This window comes from Triticum aestivum, chromosome 7B (genome assembly GCF_018294505.1).
Source record: "Triticum aestivum cultivar Chinese Spring chromosome 7B, IWGSC CS RefSeq v2.1, whole genome shotgun sequence".
NCBI classification, from domain to species: domain Eukaryota; kingdom Viridiplantae; phylum Streptophyta; class Magnoliopsida; order Poales; family Poaceae; genus Triticum; species Triticum aestivum.
The window spans coordinates 541,814,051-541,834,995 of NC_057813.1; the positions used below are offsets into that span (position 1 = coordinate 541,814,051).

The 20,945-nt window shown below is 44.2% G+C and overlaps 1 pseudogene; it reads left to right on the forward strand.

The window, feature by feature from the left end:
• Positions 1-387: 387 nt before the first annotated feature.
• Positions 388-20,945, forward strand: part of LOC123158146 (putative disease resistance protein RGA1) — a 42,154-nt pseudogene continuing 21,596 nt past the window's right edge.

Below are 20,945 nucleotides of genomic sequence, written 5' to 3' on the forward strand. Positions count from 1 at the left end.
ATTAACATCATATAGCACTCCTGCAACGATGATTTGGGCATCAATATGAACTCAAACAAGCATGTCACAATGGAACAAAATGAAGATCACATCATGATGACATTTTGATATATTGCACGCACAAAACGGAGCTACGGACATAGAGTTATGATGCAATGAACATGTGCTGAAAAATGTTATAGGGGAAAGGACTTGGACAAAAATTACCCTCAGAAACAGATCTAGGGTTGACTTGCACGTAGTTCGAGGTTCGTCGGAGAGTCGCCGGACTTGGCCGGAGAGGAGGAAGGAGGCCGGAGAGGCGGCCGTAGGCGTCGGATCCGGCGGGGGAAGGAGCTCCGGCGGCCGGAGCGGGTGGATCCGGGCGTGGGATCCCCGGATCCGGCAATGGCGGTCGGCGGCGAGCGGTGGCGAGGGGTGGCGCCGGAGGAGCGGTGCGGCGCCGGCGGAGCGGGCGGCGGACAGCGCAGGCGGCGGGAGGCGCACGAGCGCGCTCAAGCTGCGGCATCGGCGCGCGGGCTGCGCGGGCGAGCTGCGGGCCGGGCGGGCCGGACGGCGGAGGTGGCCGGGAGTGCCATGTGGCGCTCCCTGGTTGGCTGGGTGCGGCGGAGGGATTCACCGGGGCGGCGACTGGACATGTCCGGGCGCGGTGGGGATTTCGTCCGGCGGCGTAGAGGGGAAATTGCTAGGGTTAGGGGTGGATTCATCCGCAAATTTCGGAGAAGAGGGCCTATTTATAGGTAGAGGGAGCTAGGAGAGTCCAAATGGAGTGCGGTTTTCGCCCACGATCGTGATCGAATGACCGAGAGCATGAAGGGGGTTAGGATGGGTTATTGGAACACTTTGGAGGGGTGTTGGGCTGCACGCAAAAGTGGCCTTTGCGGCTACCCGGTTAATCATTGGAGTATCAAACGACCTCCAAATGGCACGAAACTTGACAGGCGGTCTACCGGTGGTGTACCAAGGCCGCTTGGCAAACCTCGGTCCATTCCGAGAATGTTTAACACCCGCTCACGAAAAAAGACAAGAAGGGGACGCCGGATGACATAGGAGTGCCTGATTGCAAAACGGACAACGGGGAAAATGTTCGGATGCATGAGACAAATACGTATGCAAAATGTGATGCACATGATGACATGGCAAAATGCAACACGCAAGAAAATGACATGGCAATGACGGCGAATAACTGGTGGACACCTGGCACATCGAATCCGGGGCGTTACAACCCATTTGGTACCGATGATGTTGTGGTTGTTGTCGGGCTTCTCGACCAATGTCCACACTTGATTTCTCTCAAAGTTGTGTAGCTCTTTATGCATTGCATTTATCCAATCCAGATCTTCCAATGCTTCCTGAACCTTCATAGGTTCAGATGAATGAATAATGTTCACAAAAGTTAGCCAAACGAGATTTAGAGTGAGTGATTCTCCCGGTTTGGATATCATTGTAGATTTGCTTGACGGGATGGTCTTTGGCGACTCTTGTTCGAACTCTGGGAGCTTTTGCTTTGTTCAGGGTGGAACATCTTCTTCATCTTGTCCTTCTTCTTGGCCTTCTTCATTGTTGACGTTGTCGTTCTCTTGTCGTGGTTGAGAAGGAGGTTGATGAGGTTCGTCCTCGTTTTCTTCGTCTTGGTGTGTCCCACTCGTGGATGCTTCCATGTCAACTCTTGGTTCACCTTGTCGTGAGGTAGAAGCTTCCACCTGGACGGACGAGGTACTCTCCTTCACCTCCGTTGGACGAATCTTGCCGATAGACAAGTCTTGGATTGCTTCCGAAGGGTCTTTGTCTCCTACATCAATTGGCAATTGCTCTACTTGCGAGCCATTAGATTCATCAAACTTCACATCTACCGTCTCTTCAACCTTTCGGGTGAAATTGTTGTAGGCACGGTAAGTGTGTGGGAGTTTGAGCCATAACCAAGTAGGAAACCTTCATGAGATTTAGGAGCAAATTTAGAATGATGATGCTTATCAAGAATGTAGCACTTTGAGCCGAATACTCGAAAGTATCCAACTTGGGGTTTGTTACCGGTGAGGAGCTCGTATGCCGTCTTGCCTAGTAGCTTGTGAAGATACAAGCGATTTGTTGCATGACAAGCTGTCTCAACCGCTTCCGCCCAAAAGTGTTTTGGAGTCTTGTACTCATCAAGCATTGTTCTTGCCATCTCAATAAGAGTCCGGTTCTTCCTCTCAACAACTCCATTTTGTTGATGCGTGTACGTTGTTGAGAACTCGTGTGAAATCCCTTCTTCGTCAAGAAAGGTATCGACATTTGCATTCTTGAACTCCGTTCCATTGTCGCTCCGAACCTTCTTGATCTTCACTTCAAATTGATTTTGAGCCTTCCTAGCGAAGTTTTTGAAGATCTTTTGGACCTGCGATTTATCATCAAGAAAGAACACCCACGTAAATCTTGAAAAATCATCAATTATGACTAGACCAAATGAGTTACCACCGAGACTCTTGTAGGCATTAGGACCAAAGAGATCCATGTGAAGTAGCTCGAGCGGTCTTCTCGTGGTCATAATGTTCTTCACGGGGTGGCTTCCTCCAACTTGTTTTCTTGCTTGACAAGCACTACAAAGTCTATCCTTGTCAAATATAACTTCTTTTACTCTAAGGATATGATCACCTTTAATAAGCTTATCAAGATTTCGCATGCCCACATGACCTAGCCTTCTATGCCACAACAAGCCTTTAGAGGATTTAGCAATTAAGCAAGTTCTAGGTTGAGCCTTTTTAGTGAAATCAACAATGTAAAGATCACCTCTATGTATACCAGTAAATACCATTTTATGTTTATCTCTACGAAACACTTGGCAATCTACTTCAGTAAATAGGACATTGAAACCGAAATCAGCAAGTCTAGATAGTGAAAGTAAATTGTACCCAAGAGATTCAACGAGCATGACATTTTGTATCGAGCTGTCATGTGAGATGGCACCTTACCAAGGCCAACAACCTTACCCTTTGAGTTATCACCGAAAGTGACATACTTTCGAGGGCCGTTGTTTTCAGCAAGCTCACGAAACATATCTTTGTCTCCGGTCATATGATCAGTACATCCACTATCAAGGACCCATTCCTTTCCTCCAGCCATGTAGCCGTGAAGATTTGCCATAAGACCAAAGTGTCTCATCGCATCATCAAGATCATAGTCACTATCATCATCCTCATCATAGTATCCATGTTCAACATCGTCTTATATTTGATGAATTCCTAGAGAGGGTAATTCATTAGATGATTGATCATCACAATGGTCATCTTTATGAATTCTAATAGCTTCGGAGATGATATTGCTAATGATTCCCACATCTCCTTTGGCACGCATGAGATTGGTAAGCTCAAATAGACAATCACCAAACATATGATCACTGGAATTCATCTTACTCAAGGCAATAGACTTATGGAGAATTTCATCTAAATTTTTCAAGGAATAATTTGGAAATCGTTCCTTAAGAAATCTCCATATAGTATAGGCACAATCAAGAGTAGGTAAACTAGCAATCAAATTTTTGGGCAATCCTCTAATTATAAGATTGATAGTTCTAAGATTGCGAAGTATGTCAAGATCCTCTTCGGGTGTAGGATGCAAAGGGTCAATATGAGGTGCACAAGGGCTAGTAATGTACTTGTTCAAATGATATTCATTGAAAATCTTAAGCATTTCATTTTTCCACTCATGGAAGAACTCTCCATCAAAAATAGACACTCTATGTCTAAGACTCCCCAATGTAGACCCATCCATCTTCCTCCAAAGGTGTTTAAACCAAAGCAATGGAGACTAAGACTCTGATACCAATAGAAAGGACCGAGAAGAGGTCGCATCATCAAGAAAAGTTGCAGTTTTTAGATTCTTTAAGTTGAAGTGGAGTTTTAGCACAAGTTCACACATTCACAATACATGTCAAGCAAGCATGATAAGAGTATATGAGCAGCGGAAAGTAAAGCATGCAAGTTGCAAAAATGTAAAGGGATGGGATTGGAGTGCGCAAATGCAATTTGGAGACATGGAGATTTTATCCGTGGTTCCGATAGGTGGTGCTATCGTACATCCACGTTGATGGAGACTTCAACCCACGAAGGGTAACGATTGCGCGAGTCCACGGAGGGCTCCACCCACGAAGGGTCCACGAAGAAGCAACCTTGTCTATCCCATCATGGTTGTCGCCCACGAAGGACTTGCCTCACTAGGGTAGATCTTCACAAAGTAGGCGATCTCCTTGCCCGTAAAAACTCCTTGGTTCAACTCCACAATCTTAACGGAGGCTCCCAAGTGACACCTAACCAATCTAGAAGACACCACTCTCCAAGAGGTAATAGATGGTGTGTTGATGATGAACTCCTTCCTCTTGTGCTTCAAATGATAGTCTCCCCAACACTCAACTCTCTCTCTCATAGAATTGGATTTGGTAGAAAGATGATTTTAGTGGAAAGCAACTTGGGGAAGGCTAGAGATCAATTTTATGAGGTTGGAATGGAATATCTTGACCTCAACACAAGTGTAGGTGGTTCTCTCTCAGAAAATGTATGTTAGAAGTGTAGGCATGTTCTGATGGCTCTCTCCACGAATGAAGAGTGGGTGGAGGGGTATATATAGCCTCCACACAAAATCTAACCGTTACACACGATTTATCAAACTCGGTGGGACCGATTTGGTTCATAATGTGACCGTTAGGATTTTCAATGGACCGACATGTCAACTCGGTGGGACCGATATCATTATGGTTAGGGCACAACGTAATCTTGGTGAGACAGATTACACAAATTCGGTGGGACCGATTTTGGTAATAAGCTAACCAGAGAGTTGGTCAGGCAAACTCGGTGGGACCGATTCGCTCATCTCGGTAGGACCGTAACATTACGAAAGGGAAACAGAGAGTTTGCATTGCAATCTCGGTGGGACCGATCACATATCTCGGTGAGACCGAGATTATTGCAATAGGTAACAAAGAGTTTGCAATCCCATCTCGGTGAGACCGAGATCCCTATTGGTGAGACCGAATTGATTAGGGTTTCTGGCAGTGGCTATGTCAAGTGAACTCGGTGGCGCCGGATAGATCAAATCGGTGGGGCTGAGTTTGACTTTTGGTTTGGGACATATTTGGAAGTGAGAAAGTAGTTGATGGTTTTGGAGCATATCACTAAGCACTTTGAGCAAGCAAGTCATTAAGCAATACCTCACCCCATCTTAATAGTATTGGCTTTCCTATGGACTCAATGTGATCTTGGATCACTAAAATAGAAAATGTAGAGTCTTGAGCTTTGAGCTTGAGCCAATCCTTTGTCCTTATCATCTTGAAGGGGTTCCACATCTTCTCGTCCACGCCACTTCATTGTTGAACTTATCTGAAATATACTAGGTGAAAACATTAGTCCAACAAGAGATATGTTGACATTAATTACCAAAATCACCCAGGGAGCACTTGTGTTTTCAAAGCTCTTCTAGTGCTAAGCCCCCTGTTAATCTGCTAGTACTAATCTTCTGGCCTGTATGATCGCCCTAAGTCTTCTCGCCCCTCCTTGGATTTGGTTTACACTCCGCCACTGGCCGGAGCGACAGCCAAGAGGGAGAGGCTAATCCACAGGCTGGCTGGTGGAGCTTGGAGGGGAGAAAAACTTTGCCCTAGCCGTCAGACGCGAGGGAAATGAAAGAAGTACACACCACACTCGTTAGCAGATACAATATATATTTGTAGACAAACCTTGCTAAAAACCATTAAATAGCTACCAAAAACCCATCAATTATCTATTTTAATGCACATGCGAGTATTTATATCATCAAAATTATTATAACCATTGTATTTGCTACTATATTGATCCGCTAACATCCATCAGACCTGGACATGAGACCATTTCTACCATGCAACATATGCTTTAGTGTTTCACAAATGATTTTAAATCTCATCATACTTAATTGTCACATGCATAGTTTAAAAATCAGACCAGTGGTTCAACCAGCAAGGCGTTCGGTTCAGATTCGACTGGTGGTCCAGTCAGGATTCTTAACTACGGTCACATGCTATTGTTAAATTTTTATTTTTTATGATAGTGTTTATGTAAAAAGTTCTCACATACTTTTAAACCTCAAGCATTGAATTTATATTATGTATAGATTTAGAAATATCCAATTCCACACCAACATGCAGGATATCATAGTCTTATGTTGTAAAGATGTGGATTTTTTTAAATACGGTATTTGGTTCTTAGGAATAGAAAGTCCACATGGATTTTGATAAGCATAGTCAATCCAAAGTCAAACCGAATCACTAAGTATAATTGGAATGCCATTATGACTAAAGACATCGGTCTTGTTCTTAAAAGGAGGTCCGAGTGGGTTGTAAATTTTACGTATTTTCAGATCAAAGCAAACTTTACTCTGTTTCCTCCTCACTCACTTCATTTCATGCGCGTGACAGCGTGAGAGAGAGAGAGAGAGAGAGCAGTAAACCCTGGATTTTTGGCACAAGGTGCATAGGCATCAGGATGAATAATAATATGTTATAAAAAACTAGAAAATATATTCAAAATACTGATTTTTTGTGTCAAAACATTGTTAAGTATTTGAGCTGTGCACAAAGTTTCATGACGAACAAACTTCTGTAATGCTCTGTAAAGAAATTAATAAACAAAATCAATGTTCCAAAACGGCTGTTTTTGCAAGCATTTTGAAGCACTGGTTTTGTTCCTTTTTCCCAGACCAATGCAAATGATATTCCATCTTAAAAATTTGCACGTAGGTAGAAAACTAATGGATGTTTGCAGCTAAAAAATGTCATAATATTTTTAATTTGTTTTCCTTTTTTACTGTTTATTTTTTAGACAATCTTTTAGTTTTTTATGGGAAAGAGACAATCTTTTACTTTTTTTGGGAGACAAACAGACAATCTACCAGGAGTTTTTTTTTTTGAGCATAATCTACCAGGAGTATTCGAGCTGGAGATAAGAATGACACACATTCGAAGCCCTCGGCCCATGTTCAACAGGCCCAATCTTATTTCTTCCCAGGACGCAGATGGGCTGAGGTGTAGTACTAGGCGACAGTTTTAGCACCCGCCTCCAGCCAGTTCGCCGGCGGCGATGCGAGACCCTTTGGCGGTGGCAGGAAGGATGGGGCAGGCATTCCCGGTCGTCGGGCTCGCTTGGCACGCCGCGTCGCCGTGCGGGTGCCGCGCCGCGATCCACCAAGGAGCCCGCGTCAGATTTTCTCGTTTCTCGCGCCGCTTTGATTTGCGCGTGGTGCCGCGCCGTGCTCCACCAAGCCGCCATGGCGCACCGCCGAATCGTGTGGCTTTCCGGTGCCCGCGTCAGATTTTCTCGAGTGGTGGCCCGCTGGGCGCTGATTATTCATCTGCTTTGAATTCTCCGTCGTCTCGTTTCCGTGTGGTCAGTCTCGAGCCATTAATGCGTATAAAGTTCGGTAGGTGAGGCCTCATCCTCCTCTCCCTCCTCACCATCCACCAAACTTCGCCCCAATGCCTTGCTCGCCCTCCTCCTAACCGTCGTCTTGTCCGCCACACAGCAGCTTCGTGCTTGATCGGAAAATAATAATAATCAAGAAACCCCTTGCTCAGATCTCTGATCCCACCTGCCGGAGTCTCGGATTACTCAGGTACTCTCTCAAACTTGACTAGCTCGCGTATGCTGTGTTTGGTTTGCAGTTTAAGATGCAAGTAGCAGGGGCTCGTTGGGCTTGTGGTTTGCTCTCTGGTCTCGGAAAGAGCAGTATCTCTACTGTATTTGTATATACTTTAAATAATTTACAAAGGTCTGTATCTACAAGATGAGGAAAAAACTAACTAAAGCCTAGAATTTAGTAAAGCTAGCACCGGATGTTTACATGAGCCTTCCTCTTCACATGATGGATAACCATGGCTAATCCCTCTTTGAACTTCTTCCTGAATCTAAAATGGCTGGGCCTAATATCTTGTAGTTTTGGCCTTCTTCCTTTTTTGGTTTGCTCTCTGGTACTCTTGTATCTGAAACATTCAAGAACATCTTGGTTTCCATGTTCATAGTAGTTTTTCTTCTTCTTATTTTTGCTACGAGCTCTTTTCCCCCTCGTTTTTTCTTTACTAGGAGCAGTAGGATATTTCTCTAACTGAGTGAAAATATGACAACTTTTAGGAAATACTCCTATACAACTTGTATTTTCTAAAGACAAGGGCCAGCATATATATACATGTACATCTGGTAAATATGCAGGAAATCCCTCGTACAACAGGAAAATACAAAGACCATATATGGAACATAATATAACTCTGACACCTTCCCTCCAAAAAATACTCAAGGTGGATCCACAACTGAGTTTGGAGCTAAAATCCATGCCGCGCTTTAGTCTGGCCTTCATAAAGAACTCAACCAACTGTAACTTGAAAGACACATACTGAAGAGCAATAACCTAACCTGGTCCTGCACACCACAGGGTCGCACAAAAAAAGCATCAGCATCAATATGCTTAGTGAGCTCATGCTTCACAGGGTCGCACTCAGTGCTATTTGCACTAATATGTACTGTCAGACAAGAGTGTAGTAGGTGTAGTAACAAACACACCAATTTCCTGAAGTAATCACCTTAAACAAGTCACCTCTGCCTTCAAAAGAGCCAAGCTCACAATTGCAATCTGTTTCTTCATCTTTCAGGCAAATGAGTGAACCACCAAGAAAAATACACTAAGCAGAAAGTAACTGACGATAAAAGAAATCACTAGCCGATGTAGCATCTGAATAGACCAGAAGCTGTAACTAGGAAGAGGAAACATTCAGATCTTATTAGAGACAATAACTCAGATGAAGAGACTTGCATCGAGAACTAACCCATCACGAATGCAGCAGTAACAATTCCTCTTTTCAAGGACCACAAAATTCCATCTTTGGTGCCTCCCGACTGAAAGGCATTTTCTATGTCTTTTATTCAACTGTCGAAAAATTGATCTCCCATACATTGGCCGTAGCCAGCCCCTTTAATAGGCGACACGCAACCTGACCAAAACGATTCAAGCTAACCAAAAACTAATATGGACTCTATCTCTCCTATTCAAACTAATCAAGACTTCAACTATTTAAATACCATCAATGTGGATCACTAGATCCAAAACTCAACTAGTAGTACTTGATTTGACTATGTGACAAGCAAGAGGAATAAACACTAGCTAAACTAGTACCAGTATACTACGTGGCATAAGCTAGGATGCAACCACGTCGACGCAAATGGTTCCTATAATAATCTGCACACATGGAGTAGAAAAATTAGGTTTCGCCTCTTCTAGCACAACTAGTTTGGTAGGCACTTCATGATCAAAATCTACATTAGCAGATTAGTGTACGAAGCAACCTTGAGAATGCCTTTTCCATGTTTCTTCTTCTGCATCGACAACACTTTGTCACTGAGTCGTTTTCAAGTCCGTGTCATGACCAAAGATGCTCTAGTGGCCACATCAAGAGGGCTAAGATCAGACACAAGAAACTACTCATTTAAGACGTGTCTTGACAAAGGCAATGTACTCACTGTAGTCCCAATAATGATCACGTCATCAACATACAGAAGAATAAGAGTCTAACCATGAGGAAAAAGGTGAACGAACAATGCAAGATCATCAGTGCTAACCGCAAAACCAGTGGCAGTCACCAGAGAGGCAAAACACTCAAACCAATCACAACGGGCTTGCTTAAGGCCATAGAGAGATTGACGAAGATGGCAGACTATGCCCTCAGGAACAGAATATCATGGTTGTGACTGCATATAAACCTCCTCGCACAAGTCACCATTAAGAAAGGCATTCTTAACACTAGTAGAAAAACACCTAATAGTCCCAGTTCGTAAGGGCCTTTAGTCCCGGTTCATGAACCGGGACTAATGGGTCGTTACTAATACCTCCACCCATTAGTCCCGGTTCAAACACGAACCGGGATCAATGTGCCTCCACGTGGCCCTGTGCGCCGAGCCCAGTCAGGGGGCCTTTGGTCCCGGTTGGTGGCACCAACCGGGACCAAAAGTCCATGTTTTTTTAGAAAAGTGGCTGCTTTAGGGGTTTTGGGGGTTATTTTTAGGTTGTTATTAGCTAGCTAATAGAGAGAAGTGTCCTCTCTTATATCTTCGTCCTTGGTTTACCAACGCTGCTGCTATATATGTTCATTTCACCCGCTGATATAATAACTCATGCATGCTTGCATCATACATTATCATATATAATAACAAGTCCTACTAATCATGCATCATCATACAACTTCTACTCGTTATTAATAATAAGTCATACGATCATCATCCTCATAGTCATCGAACCCAACCCTACATAATTGTTCTTAGCACATGATCATCAGTATCAAGTAGGACATGACCTAAACACCCTTAAGGTAAAATAGCATAAAACAATATAGACCCTGACTCTCCATTATGAAGAATGGCGATCATCTTGTCTCCAATTTTTGCCCTTCACTGATTGTTGCTTCCAAGAAGCTCCTTACGACTGTCCATACATTTTTTACATTCTTTGATTGTCATGTCTCCACTTCTTTTAGAAACCCGGTATTGACAGTTCAGATTCGTAGGAAGACCTGGTTGTATGTTCAAAACATGAAGGCTACCATGTGTATACATCAGATGAGGCACACAATCATTCGGGATTATCTGTTGAAAAATATAGTAATAACTTCGTAGTTAGCAATGATGTACTAGTTTTAGAAGTGTGCAAAAAGATGCACGGATGTCGTAATAGTAAAAAATGTTACCAGGGTATCTCCATGGTAGTTACCGTAGTTCAACACGTGCACTAGTGGCACGTATTGACCATAATGTTGAGGAGTTTGATTGTAGATATTGTAATTCTCAATATCAGTACAAAATGTGACCAGATGATTTTTCTCCTGATAAGTTAGTTCGGAGCCTTCAGTGTAGTAGGTTCTGTCTACCATCTTCCGCACATTCTTTGAAGAATGAAAATAAGCTTTCAATGGAAATAAGTTGTCAACTATTTTAAAATAAACAATATAAATTACTTAATAACTATGTTAAGCTCACATGGGGGAAGAATTGGAGGTGTATCCACAAGGACAAAAATCGAAGGTCTCTCTTGCGCGATTGTAGGATCACCAAGATCCATGGTGACAAGCATACCCTCATCAAAACCATACATCTTGCAAAGTGCTTCCTAGTTTTTGCAACCAAAATGGGTTACACTCTGAGCATTGTACAACTTTACTTGAAAATCCACACCATGATGGGTACTTAGGATATTTTTTTTGGTTTCCATACTTTCATGGTCTTCAAAACCCATCCTCTCCAAGACATAGCGTCTTGCAAAGCATGGGATAAGCTAGTCGAATTGGAAAAGATGAAAAATACACGTTAAAATAGTTGAAGTCGTGCTTAATTACGAAAAAAACTATTGTCATCGTTGCATACGGTATGAACATCGAAGGTCTCCTCGAGCTTAATGCTGAAGCGCCGATCTTCGTCCAGCTTAATGAACCTGTCGCACATACCTCGGTCGTCGTGGCACCAATCGCACTCCTCTGGGCGGTTTTCATCGTCCGAGTACGACATCTCCGGCCTAAGTCATAATTTAAATATTAAATATATGTACTAAAAAACCTAAATTAGATCATTATTATTAATCACGGGTTGACTATCGGTGATGGTATGTAGCTCCTCCTTTCATTCCCGAGTGCATTATTACAACAAATTGTCTAGCACACGGGACTGAAGGAGAAGCTACCCCCACAACGGCGTGGATGATGGAGGGGGCTCCTAGATTTCTGCATGGAGTGCTCTTCAATTTTAGCATTCAAAGTAGGAGTACTTTTTCAATATGAGCATTTAATAAGCAAAACCAAATTGTAAAATAAAGTAGTATTCAAATTAGCATGCATTCAATTATAACCAAAAGTACATCATCTCTTGTGTCCGTACATCGTCGAATACTCCTCGAATAGTACCATACATATAGCATCGCTAATTAATACAGCTAGAACCGTAGCGCCCGACGGGTATCGTCACGGGCGGTGGACACCCAAAGATAAGGAACGATCACATGATCATAGCTCCAGTGAGATCCCTGAAGAACCTGCCAGGTATTGTCGAACATGCCCTCCAACGCAACCATGTAGCGACGGACGTGCTCGTCCTCCTTGCTGACACGGTGACGTACCACCTCCGCGGTGTCCGGAAGCCTCGGCACCGTCACTGGCCCACACGACCGCCAACAAACAAGGATCGGGTCAACAACGGGCTGCCTCCTCATCAACCTACGTCCCCCAGAAGGTAGCACCTCCCAATACCAGCCTGGCGGAGCCTAGTCCCGAACATGGCCCTGATCAAGCAGGCCTCCACCGTCGAGTCGACGACGACGAGGATGCAGGATAGGCATCACCGACGTCAATGCGGGAACTACGTACTTCTATATATAGTTAAATAAAGTAGTTTTATTAATTAAATCAACTATCTAGTTCAACTACTAAGCACTTACTATAAATAAATAAAGTAGCACTTACTATAAATAAATAAAGTAGCACTTACTACAAACTACTTCTATATACAGTTAAATAAAGTAGTTTTATTAATTAAATCAACTAACTAGTTCAACTACTAAGCACTTACTATAAATAAATAAAGTAGTACTTACTAAAAACAAAGTAGCACTTACTATATAGTACTTACTAAAAATAAACTAGTATTTTTCTACCTAACTAAAATTTTCTAACTAATTATATTACCAAAAAAATCTAAATAAAATAGTAATTATATTTTTCTAACTAGCTAGTTCAATTATATTACTTACTCACACAATCTAAATATCACCAAAAAAATCTATTAACAATAATATCACCAAACATGCTATGAACAAATTAATAGAAAAAAAATCTATTAACAGAAAAAAAATCCAACACAATATGAACAAATTAATTACACCAAAAAAATCTATTAACAGAAAAAAAAATCTAACACAATATGAAAAAAATTAATTATACAATCTAAATTAACATACTATGAACTACATATCTAAATTACTACACATCTAATCTAACAAAAAAAATATATAAACTACAATAAAATCTAAAAAAATCTAACAAAAATCATAAAAAGTTGCTCACGGCGAGGTCGACGGCGACGGCGAGGTGCGGCGCGGGGCGGCAACGGCGTCGGGGCGGTGACGTCGGGGCGGCAGGGCGCGCGGGGCAGGGCGGCGACGACGTCGGGGCGGGGCGGGGCGGCGTCGGGGCAGGGCGACGACGACAAGGTGGCGGCAGGCGACGGCGCGCAGCGTCGGGAGATCGAGGAGGAGGAGAGATCGAAGTGGGGATGCGGTTCTGAAATTTTCCTTATATAGCAAAGTCTTTGGTCCCGGTTGGTAGCACCAACCGGGACCAAATGCCTCTTTTCAGCAGTCCAAAGGGTGGGAAGCAGAGGGCTTTGGTCCCGGTTGGTGCCACCAACCGGGACTAAAGGGTGGGCATTGGTCCCGGTTGGAGCCATGAACCGGGACCAATGGTCGTGTGCTGGCACGGTGCGACACGAAAGTTTAGTCCCACGTCGCTAGCTGAGAGGGGCGCGCAGTGGTTTATAAGCCCCACTGCCGCACCCCTCTCGAGCTCCTCTCCACTGCAGGCTTACGGGCCTACTTACTACTGCTTTGCCTGATGGGCCTACTGGGCCACCCGCGGGCCTGAATCCTGGCCCATGGTGGGTTTCTAGTCATATTCAGGCCGTGGGGGCCCAGTAGGAGGCACTTTTTTTCTTTACTTATTGTTGCTATTTTTATTTTTTCCCCAGATTTTTGTTTTGTTTTCTGCATTATTTATTTTCTTTTGTTTTTTTGCTTTATTTTTTAATTCTTTTTTGCTTTTAGTTTTAGAACAATTTTAAACTTTCTGTTAGTGCCATTAGTTCTCAAATTTGAAAACACTTTTTTTGTTTTGTTTCGTGCTTTATTTATTTTATTTTGTTTCTACTTACAACAAAATACTTATTGTTGCTATTTTTATTTTTTTCCCTGATTTTTTGTTTTGTTTTCTGCATTATTTATTTTCTTTTGTTTTTTTGCTTTATTTTTAATTCTTTTTGCTTTTAGTTTTAGAAAAATTATAAACTTTCTGTTAGTGCCATTAGTTTCCAAATTTGAATACACTTTTTTTTGCTTTATTTATTTTAATTTTTTTTTCAGTTTTTTTGTTTTGTTTTCTGCATTATTTATTTGCTTTTGTTTTCTACATTAAAGCATTTCAAATGAACTCTGAAAAAGTTGAAAGTTGAAAGTTGGCATGGTATCACGAGGGCCGAACCATAAGACATTAAAGCATTATGTGCCGGGACTAAAGAGCGGCATTGGTCCCGTTTGGAGCCACCAACCGGGACCAATGGACCCGTCTAATTACTTATTTATTTTTTGCAGTTGTTTTTTAGTTGATTCTTTCCGCAGCTGTTTTTTTAGTATCACCTTGCCAAGCGAGAGGCACTCACAGCTGTTTATAAGCCCTGAGTGCAGAGATGATGAAGAAGAGGCTCAATGCTTACCTGCACGTTGGTTCGCTTAAAGCCTTGAGGAATAGGGTAGACTGCACAGAGCTATGTGCAGTGCAGTTTACACTATTCCAAAAGGCTTGAAGCGAATTAACTAGCATTGCGCCTCTTTTTTATTTTTAATGACTTATTACCACACAGAAATAAATAGAAAAAATAAATATAGCAGAAAAGAAAAAAAACTATGTAAAAAACCACTCAGAAATAAATAGAAGAAAAAATAGTTGTGATTAACTTTACTAAAATCTTTTTTATTTTTAATGACTTATTACAACTCAGAAATAAATAGAAAAAAATAAATATAGCAGAAAAGAAAAAAAAACTATATAAAAAACTACTCAGAAATGAGCATAGATGCGCTTATAGAGAAAATTCAACCTAAATTCATAATAAATTTCTACTAACTTCAGAGAAATTCAGTATGAATTTAGGTCAAATTTCCTGTATACGGGCATCTATTTTCATTTTGAGAGGAGCTAAACAAGGCAGAGAGGGAGGGGCTTATAAACTAGTGTGAGCCCCCTTCGGTTGGCGAGGTGGGACTAAACTCTGGCCGCAACGAGGACCAACACTTTAGTCCCGGTTTGTGGTATGAACCGGGACTAATGGGCGTCCTTTGGTCTCAGTTCATGCCTCCAACCGGGACCAATGGTGGTGGGCCAGGAGCAAGGCACATTGGTCCCGGTTCGTCCCACCAACCGGGACCAAAAGGTTCAGACGAACCGGGACCAAAAGGTCCAGACGAACCGGGACCAATGGCCCACGTGGCCCGGCCGGCCTCCGGGGCTCACGAACCGGGTCCAATGCCCCCATTGGTCCTAGTTCTGGATTGAACCGGGACTAATGGGCTGACCCGGCCTGGACCAATGCCCCCTTTTCTACTAGTGTAACTTCAAGCTGAGATACAGACCAACGGTTAACAAAGGCCACAACAGGAAGTGTGTGAACAATGGTCATATGGGGCACATGAGAAAAAGTCTCATCGTAATCACGACCATGCTCCTGCTGAAAGCCATGAGACACCAGACGAGCTTTGTAGCACTCAAGAGAACCATCAGAGCGAGTCTTAACCTTGTAGACCCACTTAAAAGTGATAGGACAAACATGAGGAGAAAGACAAACAAGATCCCATTTGCTGGTGCGCTCAAGAGCAACAATCTCATCCATTGAAAAGATAGAGGGCGATGGACGTAGAAGGAACCTTACTCATCAAAAGTCACATCCTGAGAAATACGCATTCGACGACCGACAGGATCCCAACAACGATAGCCCTTACGCTCATCACTGTATCCTAAGAAGACACAACAGACTAAGCCGTCAGTGTGATGCGTTCACAGTGGGCAAGAAGAACATACAAACACAACCAAACAAACAAAGAGCTGAATAATCAGGGAAATGATCGAAAAGACGCTTGAAAGGAATGCCACCCCGCAGAGTATAGGATGACCGAATGTTGCTGAGATAGGTGGAAGTGGAAACAACCTCAGCCCAAAAGTGAGGCGGAAGAGATGCGGCGATCATCGACGCACGAGCCGTTTCAAGAAGGTAACAATGCTTACGCTCAACAATGTCATTCTGAGCATGAGCACCAGGACAAAAGAACTGAGCCAAAGTACCCTACCTAGCAAGGACTCCACGCAACATTTTGGAGATGTACTCTCCAGGAGAGTTACTGAGTTAGCATGGAACACACGAATAGGCGTAGAGAATTGAGTGTGAACTATGACAACAAAATGCTTATATATATTAGACCTCACTACAAGAAGAAATAAAATATATCCAGGTGTGTTGAGAGAAATCATATATAAAGATAATATAGAAGGGATGTCCTCCTTTCGAGGCAAAGGGAGCCGGACCCCATACATCAGAGTGAAGAAGGTCGAAAGGATGCTGAGACACATTCTCCCTATGAGGATAAGGTAACGGGGCCTTTTTACCAAGCCAACAACTCTGACAGTCTAAAGACACGCCGCTAGAGATGTATCCGAGAAGACTAAGGAGACGATGTCACTACTGAAAAGAGCTGGTAGACGAGGCAACACAGGCATAAAGACTGGCGGCGTTGGTAGTGGAGGGAAGGTGAAGCCAGTCAAGCTCCTAGAGGCCATGAGAGTCGTGACGCCGGGGCCAACACCAAGTAGAGCACCAGTGTGATGATCCTAAGCAGAACCGAGTCAAAGTTGATAATAACCATACAACCAGAGTCAACAATCTGACCACCAGAAATGAGTTGCATGGGAAGTCGAGGAACACGAGCAACATCAGGAACATGAAAAGACGAAGTGCTAAGAATGACTCGACTACTGATCGGGAGGGAGGTATCATCAGTGGTAAGAACATGAATAGGAGAATTTAATGGTCGAATAGAGGACCGAGTGAATGAATCATGAGTCATCTAAAAAGATGCTCCAATATCAAAAATCCGTGGAGATGTACTTGCATGTGTAGAAGGTGGTTACAAATACCTATGAAAGACACTAGAGGAGGTGGTGTAGATTGACCAGTATCGTCTGCAGAGGCCGGTGGAGACGAGGTCGCATGCAGACAAGCACCAAGTGCCAAAGGAAGGCATGTGACCAAGATGTAGTTGTTGGAGAGAGATGCACCAAGACTGCCGGTGAAAGTTGCAAAATGAATTGATGTAGAGTGAAAATCGCTATGTACAGAGGTCACGAGAGGAGTCAAAGAAGAGCGACTACCACGACCGTCTGGACAAGTTGATGTAGAGTGACCATCAACACCGGTGGAAGTTATGAGAGAAGTCACTGTAGAGTGATCAGCACAGCCTGCGGTAGGCACCGAAGGGGACGACGTCACATGCGAATGAGCACCAAGCACCAAAGACAGCCCATGTCTGAAACGGGATAAATGTAAGGAACACCATCAAGAGTCAGCGGGCACCAAGGAGACGCGCATCGACGAAAACATCATACTCCTTTTTCCTTTTCTTTATCGGAAATCTAGCAGCGGACTAAGAAACTGTCACACGAAACAATTCAGCATGACCAGACGACGGTATCAGATCCACACCACATAGCGGCAGGAAGCTGCTGGCAGCGCCACGTAGTACTTCCTTCGTCCGGAAATACTTGTTGAAGAAATGGATGCATCTAGAATTCTTCGACAAGTATTTCCGGGCGGAGGGAGTAGTAGCTAGCAATTAGTACTAGCGGACAACACGGCGTGCAGGTGATCACGTGGGAAGAGCAGGCGCATTCATAGACAAGAAGCTGGAGACTTCAATCCGACCAGGAGAGGCAGCATCTAGGTTTGGGAGTCGGCTGATGCTCGTTTTTAGTTGTTTTTTCTTTTCGAATAATGATCAATGGGCTATGTAATAGCTGTTGGGGAACGTTGCAGAAAATTAAAATTTTTCCTACGGTTTCACCAAGATCCATCTATGAGTTCATCTAAGCAACGAGTCAAGGGAGAGAGTTAGCATCTACATACCACTTGTAGATCGCGTGCGGAAGCTTGCAAGGTGATGATGGAGTCGTACTCGACGTGATTCGAATCACCGATGACCAAGTGCTGAACGGACAGCACCTCCGCGTTCAACACACGTACGGGATGGGAGACGTCTCCTCCTTCTTGATCCAGCAAGGGGGAAGGAGAGGTTGAGGAAGACAGCTCCACCGGCAGCACGACGGCGTGGTGATGGTGGAGAGGCAGTACTCCGACAGGGCTTCGCCAAGCACACAACGGAGGAGGAGAGGTGTTGGGGAGGGGAGGGCTGCGCCTTGGAGGGTGGTGCGACTGCCCTCTCCTCACCCCTCTATTTATAGGGGAAGGGAGAAGGGGCCCGGCCCCCTAGAACCCATCTAGGGGGGGTGCGGCGGCCAAGGGGAGAGGGGGAGAGGGTGGCTTGCCCCCCAAGCCAAGGGGGCGCCCCCTCTAGGGTTCCCGCCTCAACCCTAGGTGCATGGGCCCAAGGGAGGGGGTGCGGCCAGCCCACCAGGGGCTGGCTCCCTGCCCCACGCAGCCCATGTGGCCCCCCGGGAGGGGTGGCCCCTCCCGGTGGACCCCCGGAACCCTTCCGGTGGCCCCGGTACAATACCGGTATGACCCCGAAACTTCCCGGTGTCCGTTTGACAACTTCCCATATATAAATCTTTACCTCCGGACCCTTCCGGAGCACCTCGTGACGTCCAGGATCCCATCCGGAACTCCGAACAACATTCGGTAGTCACATACTAGTCTTCCTAATAACCCTAGCGTCACCGAACCTTAAGTGTGTAGACCCTACGGGTTCGGGAGACATGCAGACATGACCTAGACGCTCTCAGGTCAATAACCAATAGCGGGATCTGGATACCCATGATGGCTCCCACATGCTCCTCGATGTTGTCATCGGATGAACCACGATGTCGAGGATTCGATCAAACCCTGTATGCAATTCCCTTTGTCAATCGGTACGTTACTTGCCCGAGACTCGATCGTCGGTATCCCAATACCTTGTTCAGTCTCGTTACCGGCAAGTCACTTTACTCGTACCGTAATGCATGATCCCGTGTCCAACACCTTGGTCACATTGAGCTCATTATGATGATGCATTACCGAGTGGGCCTAGAGATACCTCTCCGTCGTACGGAGTGACAAATCCCAGTCTCGATCCGTGTCAACCCAACAGATACTTTCGGAGATACCTGTAATGCACCTTTATAGTCACCCAGTTACGTTGTGACGTTTGATACACCCAAGGCACTCTTACGGTATCCGGGAGTTACACGATCTCATGGTCGAAGGAAGAGATACTTGACATTGGCAAAGCTCTAGCAAAACGAACTACACGATCTTTTATGCTATGCTTAGGATTGGGTCTTGTCCATCACATCATTCTCCTAATGATGTGATCCCGTTATCAACGACATCCAATGTCCATAGTCCGGAAACCATGACTATCTGTTGATCACAACGAGCTAGTCAACTAGAGGCTCACCAGGGACATATTGTGGTCTAAGTATTCACACGTGTATTACGATTTCCGGATAATACAGTTATAGCATGAATAAAAGACATTTATCATGAATCATTGAAATATAATAATACTTTTATTATTGCCTCTAGGGCATATTTCCAACAGTCTCCCACTTGCACTAGAGTCACCAATCTAGTTACATTGTGATGAATCGAACACCCATAGAGTTCTGGTGTTGATCATGTTTTGCACGCGAGAGAGGTTTAGTCAGCGGATCTGCGACATTCAGATCCGTGTGCACTTTGCAAATCTCTATGTCTCCATCTTGAACATTTTCACGGATGGAGTTGAAACGACGCTTGATGTGCCTGGTCTTCTTGTGAAACCTGGGCTCCTTGGCGAGGGCAATAGCTCCAGTGTTGTCACAGAAGAGTTTGATCGGCCCCGACGCATTGGGTATGACTCCTAGGTCGGTGATGAACTCCTTCACCCAAATCGCTTCATGCGCTGCCTCCGAGGCTGCCATGTACTCCGCTTCACACGTAGATCCCGCCACGACGCTCTGCTTGCAGCTGCACCAGCTTACTGCTCCACCATTCAACATATACACGTATCCGGTTTGTAACTTAGAGTCATCCAGATCTGAGTCGAAGCTAGCGTCGACGTAACCCTTTACGACGAGCTCTTCGTCTCCTCCATAAACGAGAAACATGTCCTTCGTCCTTTTCAGGTACTTCAGGATATTCTTGACCGCTGTCCAGTGTTCCTTGCCGGGATTACTTTGGTATCTTGCTACCAAACTTACGGCAAGGTTTACATCGGGTCTGGTACACAGCATGGCATACATAATAGATCCTATGGCTGAAGCATAGGGGATGACACTCATCTCTTCTTTATCTTTTGCCGTGGTCGGTGACTGAGCCGAGCTCAGTCTCACACCTTGTAACATAGGCAAGAACCCCTTCTTGGACTGATCCATTTTGAACCTCTTCAAAATCTTATCAAGGTATGTGCTTTGTGAAAGACCTATGAGGCGTCTCGATCTATCTCTATAGATCTTGATGCCTAATATGTAAGCAGCTTCTCCAAGGTCCTTCATTGAAAAACACTTATTCAAGTAGGCCTTAATGCTGTCCAGAAATTCTATATTATTTCCCATCAAGAGTATGTCATCTACATATAATATGAGAAATGCTACAGAGCTCCCACTCACTTTCTTGTAAACGCAGGCTTCTCCATAAGTCTGCATAAACCCAAACGCTTTGATCATCTCATCAAAGAGAATGTTCCAACTCCGAGATGCTTGCACCAGTCCATAAATGGATCGCTGGAGCTTGCATACTTTGTTAGCGTTCCAAGGATCGACAAAACCTTCCGGCTGCATCATATACAGTTCTTCCTTAAGATGCTCGTTAAGGAATGCTGTTTTGACGTCCATCTGCCATATCTCATAATCATAGTATGCGGCAATTGCTAACATGATTCGGACGGACTTCAGCTTCGCTACGGGA